The sequence below is a fragment of the Dipodomys merriami genome, unplaced genomic scaffold, assembly GCF_024711535.1.
Source record: "Dipodomys merriami isolate MVZ:Mamm:240054 unplaced genomic scaffold, mDipMer1.0.p SCAF_10, whole genome shotgun sequence".
Classification (NCBI taxonomy): Eukaryota; Metazoa; Chordata; class Mammalia; order Rodentia; family Heteromyidae; genus Dipodomys; species Dipodomys merriami.
In genome coordinates this window covers 16,191,628-16,212,611 of record NW_027202271.1, presented here as the reverse complement: position 1 = coordinate 16,212,611, position 20,984 = coordinate 16,191,628, and the positions used below count along the sequence as shown (strand labels likewise).

The window sequence follows — 20,984 nt, the reverse complement described above, 5'->3', positions numbered from 1 at the left end:
GCGAGTCACTTGGCAGCACATAAATTCCATGCTCAGGAGGATGGAGGAGGCACTCTCTATCTCAGGAGAGCTGCGAGGAACAAATTCCTCATGCCCCAACACAGAGGAAACATCTTCCAGGTTCACAAAAAATGGACCTTAGGACAGAACAAGCACTTTGCACAAGGGGAAGGCTGGAATACCTCTATCCATCGTAAGACTATGCACTCATTTCATGCTATGGTAGAACAAAAATAATCCTCAACTCTCAGTGCTCATCTACTCATGCATTTTCCATAAAGAGAGAAGCCCAACCTGCAGCTTCAGCTTGTGGAGAAATACTAGAAGACAGGGATCTACAGCACCAGGTCTGTATGCTCCTAAACAAGCATGGCTTATTGCTATTACCATGATGCACTACATAGGCCTAATATCCATTCTACATTTTCAAACAGAAAACTGCAGCAAAACTCCGCAGTCATCTGTAATCATCACACATTTCTATCTTGCAATCAGCCCTAGACAGAAAACATCAGTTCCCAAAGCTTAAACAAACAGGAATCCTTACTTACCTGCTCTCATCTTGAGAGGAACTTGCATATAAAATGTTAAAAAAAAACCCAGCTCAGTTCTGCACCATTAAGCTGGCTATGGGTAACTGCAGTGAGGTACCCAGAAGCCTCTCATTCTTTGGAGGCCATAAGTGAACCCACACTTTGAAAATTGCATAATGGACCTAGAGTAAAGGGAAAAAAGTTGACAGTTGAGCTTTAAAGTCAGACGGGGCAACCTGGAAAAAGTAGGATACTATTGACACTTGATGGGGATACAGGCAATTTTTCATTGAAGAGGAGAGGAAGAGCTCACAAAGAATGGAGAAGAGAAGGAGCATAGGCAGGAACATGGTGATGGGAATATGGTAGGAACTCAGGATGACTGGACCACAGAAGTTATTCCAGGGGATTGGGGAGGACTGTGCTGGCAAATGTCAAGAAGCAAGGTGTCTTGTATATCCTGTGGAAGGCCACAAAAGATCTTCAGAACAGTTTTTATAAAACAACACTGGGTGACAATGGCTGACTTCTATAATCTCAACTACCCATGAGGCAGAGATTTAAAGATGGATTTTCAAAGCCAGCCAGCCAGACAAATCTGACACAACCTTATCTCCAATTAGCCAGCAAAAAGTCAAAGGGAGGTGGAGCTCAAGTGGTAAATGGGACCCGGAGTTCAAGCCACCGTAGTCACACGCATGTGCACAGGCACACACACACACACACACACACACACACACACACACAGAGGACTGGGCAAAAAGTTGAAGAAACAGAAAAGACAGAAACATCTTTGATACAAAATTTATTATAGTCGTTACATGATAACTCATGAAATCACATTTTTTTCTGAATGATTGTTGGAAAGGAAACTGATAGGTAAAGAAATTTGCAGGTTATTTGTGGATATAAAATAGAAATAAAAAGAGATGCATTACTAGGAAGAGTTATGAGCCAGTTTCTGATCCTTGTGCAATGAATTAATGAAACAACAGTTAATTCCACAAAGTGAGTAGGGTGAGAAATGAAGCCATTGTGGAAACTGAGGACCTATGTTGATGGTAATGGTGTTCCAAGGTTCCTGGGGAGTCAACTTAAAATGATGAAAGTGGTTCTTGTCATATGGAAAACATAGCCAAAGGTGGGTGTGCTGTGAAGTTCCATCTGGAAGAAAAACATGAGGGATAAGAAGGGTATCATGTAAATTATTGTAGGATGAGGGATTCCCCCACTGGGTCAATGCACGTAGGGTGTTCATAGGGCACACAATACCTGGACACCAGACTGGTGGTATTGTCATCTGTTCCACAGTGAGAGGCTGACAACAGGACAGGAGGATCATGCTCATGTGGTGAGGCCAACAATGACATTCCATCCAGAAGAACATGGGAAACTCCAGCCCACTCCTTGTGAAAGGCAAGGATAGATGGCCTATGTGATTGGAGGGAAAGTACTAGATGTGACTAAGTCTGACTCACCCATATATTTGTACAGAATCCTGTGACCCATAATGGAGATGCAGTCAAGAATGGGCCATAGAGGCAACAGTGATCCCATATACGGCCCTCCTCAATCTGTAGCTGTCTTGGTGTAGATGGGGACAGGCTGTGCTGTTCCCAGGACTATGAAACATGTAACAGCCAAATTCTTCATAATGTGACCCTTAATTTAGAAACATGATGATGCATGACTCTTCATCAACGCCTGTTCTATACCATGTCTGTGAGAGGTGAGGCTCTGGGGTGGGGGGAAGGCATGGGGCAGGAACTTCCTTTGGGATATAGTTTCTTCACACAATTAAAAAGGAAGCTAGTGAGAGACAGGAAGATGTCAGTGAAGGCACTGCGGGCCTTAAAGGCAATAAAGGGCTCTCAGAGAGAGAGAGGTTGCAAATATTCAAGCCTATAGAGAGCTTGTGATTTATCTACTATCACTTAAGAGGATTTCCAAGTCCACTCAGGACAGCTCACGCCTGCCATACTCAGAACGAGGAAGGAGGTACTTTCTGATGAGCCTGCAGGAGATACTTAGAACTCAAAAAATTAAAACCCCCAACAAATTCTTAAAGAAACAACTGTCCGATAAATAGTGGGCTAAAGACTTATAGAGAAACTTCTCTGAAGAGGAAATAAGAATGTCCAATAGACACATGAGGAAATGCTTAACTTCTTTAGCCTAAGAAAAAAAAAAAAAAGCAAATCAGCTAGGCACCGGTGGCTCCCGCCTGTAATCCTAGCTACTCAGGAGGCTGAGATCTGAGAATCTCAGTTCAAAGCCAGCCCTAGTAGGAAAGTCAGTGAGACTATTATCTCCAATAAACCACTAGGATCCCGGAAGTGGTGCTGTGGCTCAAGTGGTAGAGCACTCGCCTTGAGCTGAAGAGCTGAGGGACAGCACCCAGACCCAGACTTCAAGCCCCACAATCAACCAAAAAAAAAGAAATGCAAATCAAAATAACATTGAGATTCCACCTTACCCCAGTTAGAATGGCTAGAATCAAGAAATCTAGTAACAACAGATGCTGGAGGTGATGTGGCCAAAAGGGAACTCTACTGCATTGTTGGTGGGAGTGTAAACTTGTTCAACCACTCTGGAAAGCAGTATATTGAGGTTCCTCAAAAGACTCCACATAGAGCTCCCCTATGACCCAGCAATCCCACTTTTGGGCATTTACCCAAACAATCACAAAAAAGGTCACAAACAAGCTACCAGCACAAGGATGTTTATAGTAGCATTATTTACCATAGCTAAGGAATTGAACCAACCCCAATGCCCCTCAGTAGATGAATGGATTAAGAAAATGTGATGTGATATTTGTGTGTGTGTGTGTGTGTGTGTGTGTGTGTGTGTGTGTGTGTGTGTGTGTGTGTGTGTGTGTGTGTGTGCAGGAATTCTATTCCTCCTTTAGAAACAATGACAATACCCCATTTCTTAGGAAATGGAAAGATTTGGGAAAATATTATATTAAGTGAAGTAAGCCAAAGAAACATAGGTCCCGTGGTTTCTCTTGTTTATGACTAGTACATGTCTAGGACAAGCAGAGAAGGTCAAAGGCTATGTACATATAACCATATGAGATAATGTTAAGCAAAATGTACCCCATGACAGAGACACAAGTGTTTTTTTCTTGTTAGCATTTTTATTGTATGTACAATGTACTATATGATCCTTTTTTTTTTCTTGTTCTACCCCCACAATAGAACCCCTGTTTTCACTAGATTTGGTGCTGGTGTTCTGCACCTTGTATATACATTTTTGTAATTTGAGTAGAGGAAGAGATATTGGGGAACGCTTAAATGGGCATGCAGGCTGACCCATTGTGATGACGAGGTATACAGGACACTATGTTGAAAACGAGATGGGAGGAGTCGGGGAGGTGAGGAGGGAAGTGATGGTAAGGGAAAAACAGAGGGGGAGGTAACAGTGCTTGTTATGAAATGTCCTTCTTAGCCTACTCATGTAACTGTAACCCCTCTATACAACATTTTTAATATATTTTTATATATGTATATATGATGGAGATAAACATTTCATGGTGTGTTTATCTAGAGTACACATGCTCCTGCCTGAGGGATGCTGGGACAAGAGCTTTTCTCTGCTGAGTAGTGAATCTCACTCCATTCTCCCGAGGATTGGAGGAGATGTACTGCATGCATTGTATGGGTGGAAAGCAAATATTTCCTAAGATAGCAGCCATGGTGCAATTCATGCAGAATAGAGAGCCAGTAATCATTTTTCATGCTGAAGAGCATTGTAAACTTTGGCTCTTTTGATTCCAAGAATACAGGAGTAGGTTTATACAGAGTCCATGCAGTGAAGGGCTTAAGAATTTGCATTCCATAATAAGTTGACGCAATCTAGGCCAAGTAGCATCTTACATTCCAACTGCAGAGTGTAGAATGCCACATTTAAATCTGTTCTTGCTAAATGTGGTGTATATATATATATATATATATATATATATATATATATATATATATATATATATATATATATACACACACACACACACAATTGAATTCTATGTTTCCAAAAGAAAGAATGACATCACCCTTTTTTAGGAAATGGCAATATTATAAGTGATGAAAAATTACTTAATGAAATATTATAAGTAATGTAATCCAGGCCCAAGGAAATAAAGATCCCAAGGTTTCCTTTATGTGCAGTAACTAGTATATATCTAGAAGAAGCAAAAAAGTGCAAAAGCTATGTACATATGACAACATAACATGATGTTCAGTGAAATGAACCCCAAGATATGGACATAAGTGCTTTTTTCTTTCTTCCTATTGTTTTTACCATATTTATAATGTATGATGTGATTTTATTGTTTCTTTGGTATGTTCTTCCCCCACAGTCTAACCCTTGTTTTCACTGTATTTGATTCTGGTGCCCTGCATTTTGTATATATATTTTCTAATTTGAGGAGAACTGAAATAACAACATGCTTCAATAAAGATACAGGTTAATCCATTGTAACAATGATATCTACAAGACACCATATTGAAAATGAACTTTACAACTTCCGGGGAGAGGAAGCCAAGGGAGGAGTTGGGGGTGGGGAGGAGTGGGGCTAAAAGGGATAGTAGGGGGAAAACAAAGGAAAAGATAACAATGCTCAATAGCAAATGTACTCATTTCCTTACTCCTGTACCTGTAACCCCTCTGTAAAGTATTTTTACAATAAAAAAACTATTAAAAACCTAAATTTTTGTTGCTGACAAAAACAGCTGCTTTAAAGACATGCCATATTGAGAGACTGAGTAGAGACCTTCCAAACAAAGAGATGGCAATTCCATGCAGCCCCAGGTAGGAGAAGTGAAATCGACAAAATTCCATGAAAGAAGTTGCTGGAATAGACACTTAAATCTTCCTGAGGAGAACTGGATCTGATCCATTCCGTGGAAGAAATACAGAAGTCCCTACTGCATGCAGGAGAATCCTGGATTTCAAACCTGCCTTGATTACCAGAGTTGGAATTGATATTCCTGTGCCAGAAACAGCTTCAAGGGGAATTATTGAATGTTGTAAAGGCAAATTCTTCAGAACAAACAATTGGACACACATATTCCCTGGTGAAGACACCTGGATTATATGCATTCTGTGCTGAAGATAGCCATGGGAAATGTATTCAATGGTCAGAAGAACTGGGGGCGGGGCAGGGAGAGGATAGGAAGGGATGGGAAGGGGAAACAAAGGAGGAGGCTACAATGCTTGATAAGAAATGTACTCATTATCTTGTCCATGTAATTGTAACCCCCTCTGTACAGTATTTTCACAAAAAAAAAAGAACTGAAGGAGAAACATTTAAGGTAGAGAATACATTGATACACATTCCCAGAGAAGAAAAGCTGATCCATTCTCACTCTATTAACAAAAAGTGAGAGGACTTCCATTCCATGTTTCCTACAGCTTGAAATTAAATCGTCCATATCCAGTTAGCACCTGTGCATTCCTTTCATGCTGATAACAGGGGTCATAAGAAAAACCCAGGCTGGCAAGACCTTCATTGAATGCGTGATGGATTCCATAGTGTTGGGGAAGACACACAACTTTTTGTACTGGATTTGGGTCTGGTACTGGACTTCATCAGATTACAGCACAGGTATTCTATGACAAGGAGCACGAAACTGACAAGACCTCATGCTGCCAAAAATTGTACTTCATGCATACCTTCCTTTGTAAGGAGAACTGCCTTTAGCACTTGCCAGGTTGACACACTGAACAGCGGGATCCCAGCTGGTACCCGTAGACTAGGTGTATTCCTTGATGAAGACAGTTGGATGTGATAAAATCCTTCCTGGAGAAGTATGGCTGGAGTTAAATGCATTCCAAGCCATGTACAAAGGTGAAAGAAACATGCCATGCTGAAAGGTGTTAAAACATACACTTCCCTTCATGAGGATGAAAGCTGCAGACATATACATAAATATATGTAGAGTATGCCTGAGTAGATCACATTCTACAAGGAGGATTTAGTCTCTAGGTTGCTGAATGGCCAAGGTCACTCAAGTGAGCAGAAACCTGCTCAGTCATACAGAGTAAAATAGAGGTAAATCGATCTCATGCTGAGAAGAACAGCAGTGAATGTAGTCCATGAGAAGGAGGACTAAGCTACTAAGACTGCATGCTAACAAATGCTTACATTGACACTTACCTTGCTGATAACAGTCTCTTTAAACACATTCCATGCTGAGATCCTGAGTAGGAAGGTGCATGCTGAGGAGAACTTGAATAGGTGCATTCCTTGAGGAAGACAACTGGTGCTGAATCAAGCCCTGCTGGCACCTGTTGTAAAAGAAGCATTCCAAAAAAAAAGGAAATGTAGCAAATACATTTGACATATATTTAACCTAACACTGGAGTTACTTAAGAGAGCTGGAATATAAATGGATGCTGTCACGCTGAAAAGAACTAGAATTCAAATATTACCTGCTGAATACAGGTGGTGTTCAAATATTCCATCCTGATAGTATTGGTGTAGATCAATTCACAATGAGAAGAGATGCAAAGTATTGATTCCATTCTGAAGAGATGGAAAAAGATACATTTGGAAAAAAAGAAAGCGAGAGATGGAAAAAGAATAACATGCTAAAGAGACCCCAAGTAAGTGGAGCACAAATAGTTGGTTGCAGAAGAGAGAGAAGTACTATATTCCATGCTGAGTACAAAGTGAGATGATTCCAGGATAGACCAACTTAAGAGTGTACACTTACCATTCTGAAAAGAGCTGGAGAAGGTGGCTTCAATGAGGAACAGTTCTGGAGCACATTCAATCCATTCCCTGAAGAGCAGGAGTAGATGCATTCCATGATAAGCACCCTTAGAGTGGATACATTTCTTCTTGAGGTGAGTAACAGTAGATTGATTCCAGGATGTACAGGCCTGGAGCTGCCATTGATTTTCCTTTAGAGATCTTCAGTAAGACCTGCAGCTCCATTTCACATAGATGAGAGTTGGAAAAGAGATGTGATTCACCTGCAAAGAACTAGAGTGCACATATTCCTTCCAGAAGAGAAAACTTCTACATGCCCCAAACGGGAGGAGATGGATGGCATGTGCCTAAAATTGGAGGTGACACCTTCCACATGTCCCATACTTGAAGAAATAATTTCCAAAAGCCAAAAAACAGAAGCACATATATAATATCAGTATATTATATATACATATATATACACATATATATATATATATATATATATATATATATATATATGTAGAAGAGATATATTCCACGTCTACAAAGCTGGTTGAGACATCTTCCACATGTTCAGATTGGAGGAAACATCTTCCACATGCTCAAATCAGAAAAGACATATTCCACAGGTAGATATTAGAGCAAGATTATTCTACAGACCAAAATTAGAAGACATATATTCCACATGTAAAAACATGGAGAAGATATCTTCCACATGCTGAAAACTACAGCGACTATATTCCACATGCCCAAAAGAAGAACAGGTATCTTCAAATTGTCCAACATTAGTGAAGACTGATTCCACATGCCAAAACCCAAAGAGATTAATTCCCCATTAATGAAATTGGAGGAGATATCTTCCATGTGCTCAAATGAGATGTCATCTTTCACATACTTAAATTGGAGGAGATATCTTCCACATGCTCAGATTGGACAAGACAACATCTTCATGTGCACATCAGAAAAGACATATTCCACAATAGACATTGTAACAGATATATTCTCAGGCCAAAAAGTAGAGGAGATATATTCCACATGCCAAAACATGAAGGAGATATCTTCCACATGTTGAAAACTACAGCAACTATATTCCACTTGACCAAATGAATACAGGTATCTTCGATATGAACTACATTGTTGAAGAGAGATTCCACAAGCCAAAACCCAAAAATATTAATTCCACATTATTGAAATTGGAGGAGATCTTAGACGTGCTCAATTCGGTGAAAACATCTTCATATGCTCAAACTGGAGAAGACATCTCAACTATGCTTAAGTTGGAGGAGACATCTTCCACTTGCTCAAATAGAAGAAGACATTTCCACATGCTCAAATCAGAAAAGACATATTCCAAAAGCAGATATTGGAGCTGATATACTCTCCAGGACAAAAATTAGTGAGCATATATTCCACATGCCCAACCATGGATGAGATATATTCCACATGTAGAAAATTACACCAACTATAACCCATATGTGCAAAACAAGAGCAGGTACCTTCAACAAGCGAAACATTGCTGAAGAGAGATTCCATATGACAAAATACAAAGATATTAATTCCACATTCCGGAAATTGTAGGAGGTATCTTCCACTTGCCAAATCTGGAGAAGACGTATTCCACTTGCACAAAAAGGGAGGTAAAAACTTATTTCACATGCCAAAAACTGGAAGATTTATATTCCACATACAGAAACATGGAGAAGACAAATATTCTGATGTCCACAACTGGAGGAAATATGTTCCACATGAACAAACAAGGACCCGGCATTTTTTGCGTGGCACAAACTGCAGGATGCATATTCCGCTCGTCCAAAATTGGAGAAGATATATTTCATATGCCAAACATGGAAAACACATATTCCACTTGCACAAATATTGAGTAGACATCTTCTACATGCTCTAAAATGGAGGAGGCATATTCCACATGCCAAAATTGGAAAACAATAGTTGACATCCAGAAAACAGGAGCAGACATATTCCACATCTACATCCACAAACCTGGAAGAGACATCTTCTGTATTCCAATAACTGGAGAAGAATGCTTCCACATGACCCCAGGAGTAGATTTATTCCATATGCTCCAAATTGGAGGTGACATATCCCATAAGCACAGAGTTTGAGGGCTGATTCCACAGGCAGAGACTTGCAGCAGATATATTCCAAATGCCAAAAACTTAAATAGACCTATTCCACATACCCAAAAGTTTACAAGGCATATGGAAATACCCATATGGAAATATGGGTAAAACTGGAGTCATATTCCACATGCCTACAGAAGAAAACATCTTCCATGTGCCCAAAATAAGAAGAGACATAATCCACATGACCTCAGTTCGGAGATATATTCCATGTACCGAAACTTGAATAGACACATTTCACATGCTGAAAAATTCAAGAGACTTGATCAACAGGAGAAAACTTTTACATGCCCCAAATAAGAGGAGATTGATTCCACGTGGCCAAAGTTGGAGGTGACACCTTCTACATGTCCAAACCTGGAAGAAACATATTCCAAAAGCCAAAAACAGAAGCACATACATAATATAAATATGTTATATATATGTAGAAGAGATATATTCCACGTGTAAAAAACTGGGGTGGTGAGACATCTTCCACATGCTCAAATTGGAGAAGACATCTTCCACACACTCTAATTTGAGGAGATATCTTCCACATGCTCATATTAGAAAAAACATATTCCACAAGCAGATATTGAAGCAGATATAGTATCCAGGCCCAAAATTAGTGAGCATATGTTCCACATGCCTATCCATGGAAGAGACATATTCCACATATTGAAAATTACACCAACAATAATCCACATGAGCAAAAGAAGAGCAGGTATCTTCAGCATGCCCAACATTGGTGAAGACAGATTCCACATGCCAAACCCAAACACATTCATTGCGCTTTCCCGAAATTGGAGGAGATTATCTTCAAGATGCCAAAAACTGGAGAAGACATCTTCCCCTTGCACAAAATGAGGAAAATTTTTCCACATGCCAAAACTGGAAGCTTTATATTCCACATACACAAATATGGAGAAGACAAATATTCTAATGTCCAAACTGGAAGGAAATATATTTCACATGAACAAACACAAACCAGGCATTTTCTGATGGCATAAACTGCAGGACACATATTCCACATGCCCACAATTTGAGAAGATATATTCCATATGCCAAAAATTGGAAGAGATATATTCCACATGCACAAATATTGAGCAGACATCTTCCACATGCTCAAAACTGGAGGAGGTATATACCACATGCACAAATATGGATGAGTCGTCTTCTGCATTCCCAAAACTGGAGTAGAACATTTCCACATGGCCCAAGGAAGAGATTTATTCCATATGTTCAAAACTGGAAGTGATATATTTCATAAACACAGAGTTGGAGGACTTATTCCACAAGCACAAACTTGCAGCGGACATATTCAAAATGTGAAAAACTGAAATAGACATATTCCACATAACCAAACCTGGACAAGACATATTCCACATGGGTAAAGCTAGAGATATAGTTCACATGCCCACAGAACATGACAAGTTCCATGTGCTCCAAATAAGAAATATATATATTCCACATGGCATAAATTAGGAGACATATTCCACATGCTACATGTGGAATATGAAGAGACAAACATGAAGGGACATATTCTAATGCTGACAAATGAAAGATATATGCACTCCACATCCATAAAACTGGAGGAGAAAACTTCCATATACCCAAAACAGGAGGAAATGATTGTCACATGCCCCAAACTGGAGGCAACACCTTACACGTGGCCCAAACTGGAAAAATCCTATTCCAAAATTCCACAACAGAAGCACATATATACCATATAGGTGGAATACATACATGCCACATATACAAACCTCGGTGACACATGTTGAACAGGACAGCGACTATATTCTATATGCCCAAAAGGAGAGCAGGTATCTTCAGCATGCCCAACATTGGTGAAGACAGATGCCACATTGCCAAAACCCTAAGAGATTAATTCCCCATTACTGAAATTACAAACCTGAATCCGACGAGACTGATTATTCCTTACTGAAAGTGGAGGAGATACCTTACGCATGCTTCATTTGGTGAAGACATCTTCCCAGGCTCAAATTGGCGAAGATAACTTTCATATGCTGAAGTTGGAGGAGACATCTTCCACATGCTCAAATCAGAAAAGAAATATTCCAAAGGCAGATCATATTCTCCAGGCCAAAATTTAGAAATCATATATTTCACATGCCCAACCATGGAGGAGATATCTTCTATATGTTGAAAACTATAGCAACTATATTTCACATGTGCAAAAGAAGAGCAGGTATCTTGAGCATGCCCAACATTGTTGAAGACAGATTTGACATGCCAACACCCAAACAGATTAATTCCACTTTCTCGAAACTGGTAGAGATATTTCCCACATGCAAAACGCTGCAGAAGACATCTTCCACTTGCACAAAGAGTAAAGAAACTTCGTTCACATGCCAAAAACTGGAAGATTTATATTCCACATACACAAACTTGGAGAAGACAAATATTCCATTGTCCAAACCTGGAAGAAGTATATTCCACATGAACAAACAGGGACCAGGCATTTTCTGCATGGCCCAATCTGCAGGACACATATTCCACAAGCCCAAAATTGGAGAAGATATATTCCACATATGGAATGGAGGAGACATATTCCACAGGCACAAATCTTGAGCAGACATCTTCCACATGCTCAAAACTTTAGGAAGTATATTCCACTTGACAAAATTGGAAAAGAGATAGCTTACATCCAGAAAATAGGAACAGACATATTCCACATGCACAAACCTGAAGGAGACATCTTCTTCATTCCCAAAACTGGAGCAGAACCCTTATACTTGCCCCCAAATACTAGTAGACTTATTCCACTTGCTCAAAACTAGAGGTGACATATTCCATGAGAAATATTGCATTATATATTCCACTCGCTCGATCTTGAGAACACAACTTCCACATGCTCAAATCAGAAAAATAACATATTCCACTGGGAGATATTAGGGCAGGTATATTCTACCAACTAACACTTTGAAGAGATATATTCCACATCTGAAAACTTGGAGGAGATAGTTTCCATATGTTGAACACGACAGCGAATATATTCTACCTGCCCAAAAGCAGATCATATTCTCCAGGCCAAAATTTAGAAAACAGATATTCCACATGCCCAAACATGGAGGAGATATCTTCCATATGTTGAAAACTATAGCAACTATATTCCACATGTGCAAAAGGAGAGCAGGGATCTTCAGAATGCCAGACATTGGTGAAGACAGATTCCACATGCCAACACCCAAACAGATTAATTCCACTTTCCCAAAACTGGAGGAGATATATCCCACATGCCCAAAACTGGAGAAGACATATTTCACTTACACAGAAAGGAAGAAGCTTATTCCACATTCCAAAAAACGGGAAGATTAATATTCCATATACACAAACATGGAGAAGACAAATATCCCAATGTCCATACCCAGAGAAAATGTATTCCACATGAACAAACATGGACCAGGAATTTTCGACATGGCACAATGTCCAGGACACATATTCCAAAAGCCCAAAATTGGAGAAGATATATTCCATATGCCAACAAATGGAAGAGATATGTTCCACATGCACAAATATTGAGCAGACATCTTGTACATGCTCGAAACTGGAGGAAGTGTATTCCACATGCCAAAATTAGAAAAGATATAGCTTACATCCAGAAAACAGGAACAGACGTATTCCACATGCACAAACCTGGAGGAGATCTCTTCTACATTCCCAAACCTGGAGCAGAACCCATCTACTTGCCCCCAGAAGTAGACTTATTGCTCTTGCTCAAAACTGGAGGTGACATATTCCATGAGATATATTCCATGACACATTCCACATGCTCAAACTGGAGAAGACATTTTCCTCATGCTCAAATTAAAAAATCATATTCCACTGGCAGATATTGGAGCAGATATATTCTACCCAATAACCCTTTGAAGAGATATATTCCACATCTGAAAACTTAGAGGAGATATCTTCCACATGTTGAACAGGACAGCGACTATATTCTATATGCCCAAAAAAGAGCAGGTATCTTCAGCATGCCCAACATTGGTGAAGACAGATCCCACATGCCAAAACCCTAAGAGATTAATTCCCCATTACTGAAATTACAGAAGACATCTTCCACATGCCCAAATTGGAAGAGATATCTTCCACATGGGCATATCAAAGGACATATTCCAACGGCAGATATTAGAGCAGATACATTCTACATGCCAAAAATTAGAACAGATATATTGCACATGCAAAAACACGGAGGAGATATCTTCCACATGTTGAAAACTACAGCAACTATATTCCACATGCCCAAAGGAAGACCAGGTATCTTCGACTCGCACCACATTGCTGAAGACAGATTCCACAAGCCCGAACACGAAGAGATTGATTATACCTTACTGAAATTGGAGGCGATACCTTACGCATGCTTCATTTGGTGAAGACATCTTCCCAGGCTCAAATTGGCGAAGATAACTTTCATATGCTGAAGTTGGAGGAGACATCTTCCACATGCTCGAATCAGAAAAGAAATATTCCAAAGGCAGATCATATTCTCCAGGCCAAAATTTAGAAATCATATATTTCACATGCCCAACCATGGAGGAGATATCTTCTATATGTTGAAAACTATAGCAACTATATTTCACATGTGCAAAAGAAGAGCAGGTATCTTCAGCATGCCCAACATTGTTGAAGACAGATTCGACATGCCAACACCCAAACAGATTAATTCCACATTCTCGAAACTGGTGGAGATACTTCCCACATGCAAAACGCTGCAGAAGACATCTTCCACTTGCACAAAGAGTAAAGAAACTTCGTTCACATGCCAAAAACTGGAAGATTTATATTCCACATACACAAACTTGGAGAAGACAAATATTCCATTGTCCAAACCTGGAAGAAGTATATTCCACATGAACAAACAGGGACCAGGCATTTTCTGCATGGCCCAATCTGCAGGACACATATTCCACAAGCCCAAAATTGGAGAAGATATATTCCACATATGGAATGGAGGAGACATATTCCACAGGCACAAATCTTGAGCAGACATCTTCCACATGCTCAAAACTTTAGGAAGTATATTCCACTTGACAAAATTGGAAAAGAGATAGCTTACATCCAGAAAATAGGAACAGACATATTCCACATGCACAAACCTGAAGGAGACATCTTCTTCATTCCCAAAACTGGAGCAGAACCCTTATACTTGCCCCCAAAAGTAGACATATTCCACTTGCTCAAAACTAGAGGTGACATATTCCATGAGAAATATTCCATTATATATTCCACTCGTTCAATCTTGAGAACACATCTTCCTCATGCTCAAATCAGAAAAATAACGTATTCCACTGGGAGATATTGGGGCAGGTATATTCTACCAACTAACACTTTGAAGAGATATATTCCACATCTGAATACTTGGAGGAGATAGTTTCCATGTGTTGAAAACGACAGCGAATATATTCTACCTGCCCAAAAGCAGATCATATTCTCCAGGCCAAAATTTAGAAAACAGATATTCCACATGCCCAACCATGGAGGAGATATCTTCCATATGTTGAAAACTATAGCAACTATATTCCACATGTGTAAAAGCAGAGCAGGTAACTTAAGCATGCCAGACATTGGTGAAGACAGATTCCACATGCCAACACCCAAACAGATTAATTCCACTTTCCCGAAACTGGAGGAGATATATCCCACATGCTCAAAACTGGAGAAGACATATTCCACTTACACAGAAAGGAAAAATCTGATTCCACATGCCAAAAAACTGGAAGATTTATACACATATACACAAACATGGAGAAGACAAATATTCCAATGTCCATACCCAAAGAAAATGTATTCCACATGAACAAACATGGACCAGGAATTTTGGACATGGCACAATCTTCAGGACACATATTCCAAAAGCCCAAAATTGGAGAAGATATATTCCATATGCCAACAAATGGAAGAGATATATTCCACATGCACAAATATTGAGCAGACATCTTGTACATGCTTGAAACTGGAGGAAGTGTATTCCACATGCCAAAATTAGAAAAGATATAGCTTACATCCAGAAAACAGGAACAGACGTATTCCACATGCACAAACCTGGAGGAGATCTCTTCTGCATTCCCAAAACTGGAACAGAACCCATCTACTTGCCCCCAGAAGCAGACATATTGCTTTTGCTCAAAACTAGAGGTGACATATTCCATGAGATATATTCCATGACACATTCCACATACTCAAACTGGAGAAGACATTTTCCTCATGCTCAAATTAAAAAATCATATTCCACTGGCAGATATTGGAGCAGATATATTCTACCCACTAACCCTTTGAAGAGATATATTCCACATCTGAAAACTTAGAGGAGATATCTTCCACATGTTGAACAGGACAGCGACTATATTCTATATGTCCAAAAGAAGAGTAGGAATCTTCAGCATGCCCAACATTGGTAAAGACAGATCCAACATGCCAATACCCTAAGAGATTAATTCCCCATTACTGAAATTACAGAAGACATCTTCCACATGCCCAAATTGGAAGAGACATCTTCCACATGGGCACATGAAAAGACATATTCCATCGGCAGATATTAGAGCAGATACATTCTACATGCCAAAAATTAGAACAGATATATTGCACATGCAAAAACACGGAGGAGATATCTTCCACATGTTGAAAACTACAGCAACTATATTCCACATGCCCAAAGGAAGACCAGGTATCTTCGACTCGCACCATATTGCTGAAGACAGATTCCACAAGCCCGAACACGAAGAGATTGATTATACCTTACTGAAAGTGGAGGAGATACCTTACGCATGCTTCATTTGGTGAAGACATCTTCCCAGGCTCAAATTGGCGAAGATAACTTTCATATGCTGAAGTTGGAGGAGACATCTTCCACATGCTCAAATCAGAAAAGAAATATTCCAAAGGCAGATCATATTCTCCAGGCCAAAATTTAGAAATCATATATTTCACATGCCCAACCATGGAGGAGATATCTTGTATATGTTGAAAACTATAGCAACTATATTTCACATGTGCAAAAGAAGAGCAGGTATCTTGAGCATGCCCAACATTGTTGAAGACAGATTCGACATGCCAACACCCAAGCAGATTAATTCCACTATCTCGAAACTGGTGGAGATATTTCCCACATGCCCAAAACGGTAGAAGACATCTTCCACTTGAACAAAAAGGAAGATTATTCCACATGCCAAAAATTGGAAGGTTTATATTCCACATACACAAACATGGAGAAGACAAACATTCAAATGTCCATACCCAGAGAAAATGTATTCCACATGAACAAACATGGACCAGGCATTTTCTGTATGGCATAAACTGCAGGACACATATTCCACAAGCCCAAAATTGGAGAAGATATATACCATATGGCAACAAATGGAAGAGATATTTTCCACATGCACAAATATTGAGCAGACATCTTCCAAATGCTCAAAACTGAAGGAAGTATATTCCATTTGACAAAATTGGAAAAGATATAGCTTACATCCAGAAAATAGGAACAGACGTATTCCACATGCACAAACCTGGAGGAGATGTCTTCTGCATTCCCAAAACATCAGCAGAACCCTTCTAATTTCCCCCAGAAGTAGACTTATTGCTCTTGCTCAAAACTGGAGGTGACATATTCCATGACACATATCCCATGACTCATTCCACACTCTCAAACTGGAGAAGACATGTTCTTCATGAAGAAATATAAAAAAATATTCCACTGGGAGATATTGTGGCAGATATATTCTACCAACAAACCCTTTGAAGCGATATATTCCACATCTGAAAACTTGGAGTAGATATCTTCCACATCTTGAACCTGACAGTGACTATATTCTATATGCCGAAAAGAAGAGCCAGTATCTTCAGAATGCCCAACATCGGTAAAGACAGATTCCACATGCCAAAACCCAAAGAGATTAATTCCCCATTACTGAAATTAGAGAACACATCTTCCACATGCTCAAATTGAAGGAGAGATCTTCCATATGGGCACATAAGAAAAGACATATTCCACAGGCAGATATTAGAGCAGATACAGTCTACAGGCCAAAAATTAGAAGAGATAAATTCCACATGCCAAAACACGGAGGAGGTATCTTCCACATGTTGAAAACTACAGCAACTATATTCCACGTGCCCAAAGCAAGACCAGGTATCTTCAGCATGCCCAAAATTGGTGAAGACAGATTCCACATGCCAACACCCAAACAGATTAATTCCACTTTCCTGAAACTGGAGGAGATGTTTCCCACATGCCAAACGCTGGAGAAGATATCTTCCACTTGCACAAAAAGAAAGGAAACTTATTACACATGCCAAACTGGAAGATTTATATTCCACATACACAAACTTGGAGAAGACAAATATTCCAATGTCCAAACCTGGAACACGTATAATCCACATGAGCCAGCATGGACCAGGCATTTTCTGCTTGGCCCAATCTGCAGGACACATATTCCACAAGCCCAAAATTGGAGAAGATATATTCCACATATGGAATGGAGGAGACATATTCCACATGCACAAATCTTGAGCAGACATCTTCCACATGCTCAAAACTGTAGGAAGTATATTCCTCATGCCAAGTGGGAAAAATATAGTTTACATCCAGAAAACAGGAACAAGCATATTCCACATGTACAAACCTGGAAGTGACATCTTCTGCATTCCCAAAACTGGAGCAGAACCCTTCTACTTGCACCCAGAAGTAGACTTATTACATTTCCTCAAAACTGGAGGTAACATATTTCATGAGACATATTCCATGAAACGTTCCACACACTCAAACTGGAGAGGCCATCTTCCTCATGCTCAAATCAGAAAAAAAACCATATTCCACTGGCAGATATTGGAGAAGATATATTCTACCAACTAACACTTTGAGGAGATATATTCCACATCGGAAAATTTGGAGGAGATATCTTCCACATGTTGAACACGACAGCGACTATATTCAACAGGCCCAAAAGAAGAACAGCTATCTTCAGCATGCCCAACATTGGTGAAGTCAGATTTCACATGCCAAAACCCAAACAGATTAATTCCACTTTCCTGAAATTGGAGATGTTTCCCACAGGCCCAAAACTGGACAAGACATCTTCCTCTTACACAAAAAGGAAGGAAACTTATTCCACATGCCAAAAACTGGAAGATTTATATTACACATACACAAACTTGGAGAAGACAAATATTCCAATGTCCAAACCTGGATGAAGTATATTCCACATGAACAAACAGGGACCAGGCATTTTCTGCATGGCCCAATCTGCAGGACTCATATTCCATAAGCCCTAAATTGGAGAAGATATATTTCATATGACAACAAATGGAAGAGACATATTCCACATGCACAAATCTTGAGCAGACATCTTCCACATGCTCAAAACTGTAGGAAGTATATTCCTCATGCAAAAACTGGAAAAGATATACTTACCACCAGAAACAGGAGCAGAGATACTCAATATGCACAAACCTGGAGGAGATGACTTCTACCTTCCCAGAAGTGGAGCAGAACCCTTCCACATTCCCAAACTGCATGAGATATCTTCCATGTGTCCAAAATTGTGCAAGACATCTCCCAGGTGCTCAAAGGCTGAGGACATATTCCACATACCCCAAACTGGAGGAGACATTTCCATGTGCGCCAAACTCAAGGCCACTGTTTCACATGCTCAAAATTGGTTGATACATATTCTACATGTTAAAAATTAGAGAGGCATATTCCATGTATCCAATACTGGAGGAGATATATTTCACATGCTAAATTTGATGAGACATCTTCCACCTGATCAAAATGGAGAAAATATATTCCACATGCAGAAACCTTGAGGAAACATAATTCACATGTCCAAAATTAGAGGAGACATATTCAGCATATCCAACATTGGAGACATACACCTACAGAAAGCTGAAAACACTTATTCTACATTTTCAAAACTGGAGGACACATAATGAAGTAACTGGAAGAGAAATCTCCCACAGGCCCAAAACTAGAGGAGACATCTTCCACATGCCCCAAACTAGAGGAGACATATTTCACAGACCAAAAACAGGAATACATATAATCCAAAGGCCCAAAACTGGGGGAAATATCTTCCACATGCCCCCAAATGAGAAGTCACATTAAACCTGCCCACAACTCACAGAGACATCTTTCAGATGTCCATGAAGGGAGAAAACATCTTTCACATGCCCAAAATTGCAGAAACATCCTCCACAATCACAAAATTGGAGGAGACATAATCACATACCCCAAAATGGAATAGACATTTTCTACATGCACAAAATTGGAGGGGATATATTTTAATATTCCCAGAAGTAGAGGGCACATATTCCTCATGCAGAAAACTGGAAAACACATCTTTCCATAAACCTGGAAGAGACATAATCCATATGCCCAGAGCTTGAGCACCCACATTCTAGGCTGAGAAAATATTTGGACAGAAATTCCACATTCAGAAGAGGTGAATGAACACACTCTGTCCAGAGGACAGCTAGAGAAAGGCATTGCCTAAGAAGCTAAATCATACACCTTCATTTAGAGGAGAGCTCAGTTACAGGCATTGCACACTGAGAAGGGATGATCAATTCTCACGCCATCAGTGTTCTCAATTCGATTTGGTTTCCTTCTTTCTGTGCAGGTTCTGGATTTGGAACAGAGGGCCTGAACACTCTACTGGAGGTTTTTTTGGGAAGGGAGAGGGGCGTCCAGTCATGGGCCTAAACTCTGGGCTTGGACACTGTCCCTCAGCTCTGCAGCTCAAGGCTAGCGCTCCCCACTTCCAGATTTTTTTTCTGCTTATGTGGTGCTGAGGAATCGGACCCAGGGCCTCATGCATGCAAGGCAAGTGCTCTACCACTGAGCCACCTTCCCAGCCCCCCAGAGCTTTTTTACTCAAGGCTAGTGCCCTACTACTTGGGGCCAGATCCACTTCCATCTTCTACTGGATAATTGCAGATAAGCATTACAAACTTGGCTGGATTGGAACCAACATCTTCTGGTCTCAACCTATCTGAGGATAGAAAGAAAAATTTGGATTCATCCTGTGAAGGGAAAAATGAGTTCATGATAAAGAGACCCAAAGTTAACACTTACCTCATTAAGGAAAGCTCATTATTCTGACAGTATATTCCATGCTAATTAAACATGTTCCTCATTGAGTAGATGCATAAAATTCATATTGTGTGCATAGGGACATCAGGACTTGAGGAAACTCATGGTAAACTGTCTAGCTATTTGCACATGGGTTCCTGACAGAGTAGAACTGGAGAAGACATACATTCTGTAAAGGAGCTCAAATGGATGGATCCCGTGTTGAAGAGATAATGAAGAAATCAAAACTATGGTTGAGAAGAGAAGTAAAAACATCAGTTGAAGAGGAGAGAAAACAAATATGATTTCATGCTAAAGAGACAGCTAAATGACACTTACCTTCCTGGGTAGAGCTGGATTAGAAGGATTCAATACTAAGGAGAATTAGAATAGATGCACTTCGTTCCCTCTGGATACCATGCTAAGGAGAATTAACACTAGATATACTCCTTGCAGTGAGTGAGCAGAAGGAGATGGATTCAGGGCAGAGAAGGCAGAGACTTGACATTTACCTTCCTCAGATATGGAAGAAGTAAATTCACCCTGAGCAG

At 39.9% G+C, this 20,984-nt stretch overlaps 1 long non-coding RNA gene across 1 annotated transcript; it reads right to left on the bottom strand.

The window, feature by feature from the left end:
• Positions 1-1,434: 1,434 nt before the first annotated feature.
• LOC138836767 (uncharacterized) lies at positions 1,435-6,763 on the bottom strand. The gene is made up of 3 exons (XR_011375047.1): positions 6,691-6,763; positions 1,806-1,964; positions 1,435-1,697 (listed from the first exon to the last, which is right to left on the bottom strand). It is a non-coding gene; the product is annotated as an uncharacterized lncRNA (long non-coding RNA).
• Positions 6,764-20,984: the final 14,221 nt, after the last annotated feature.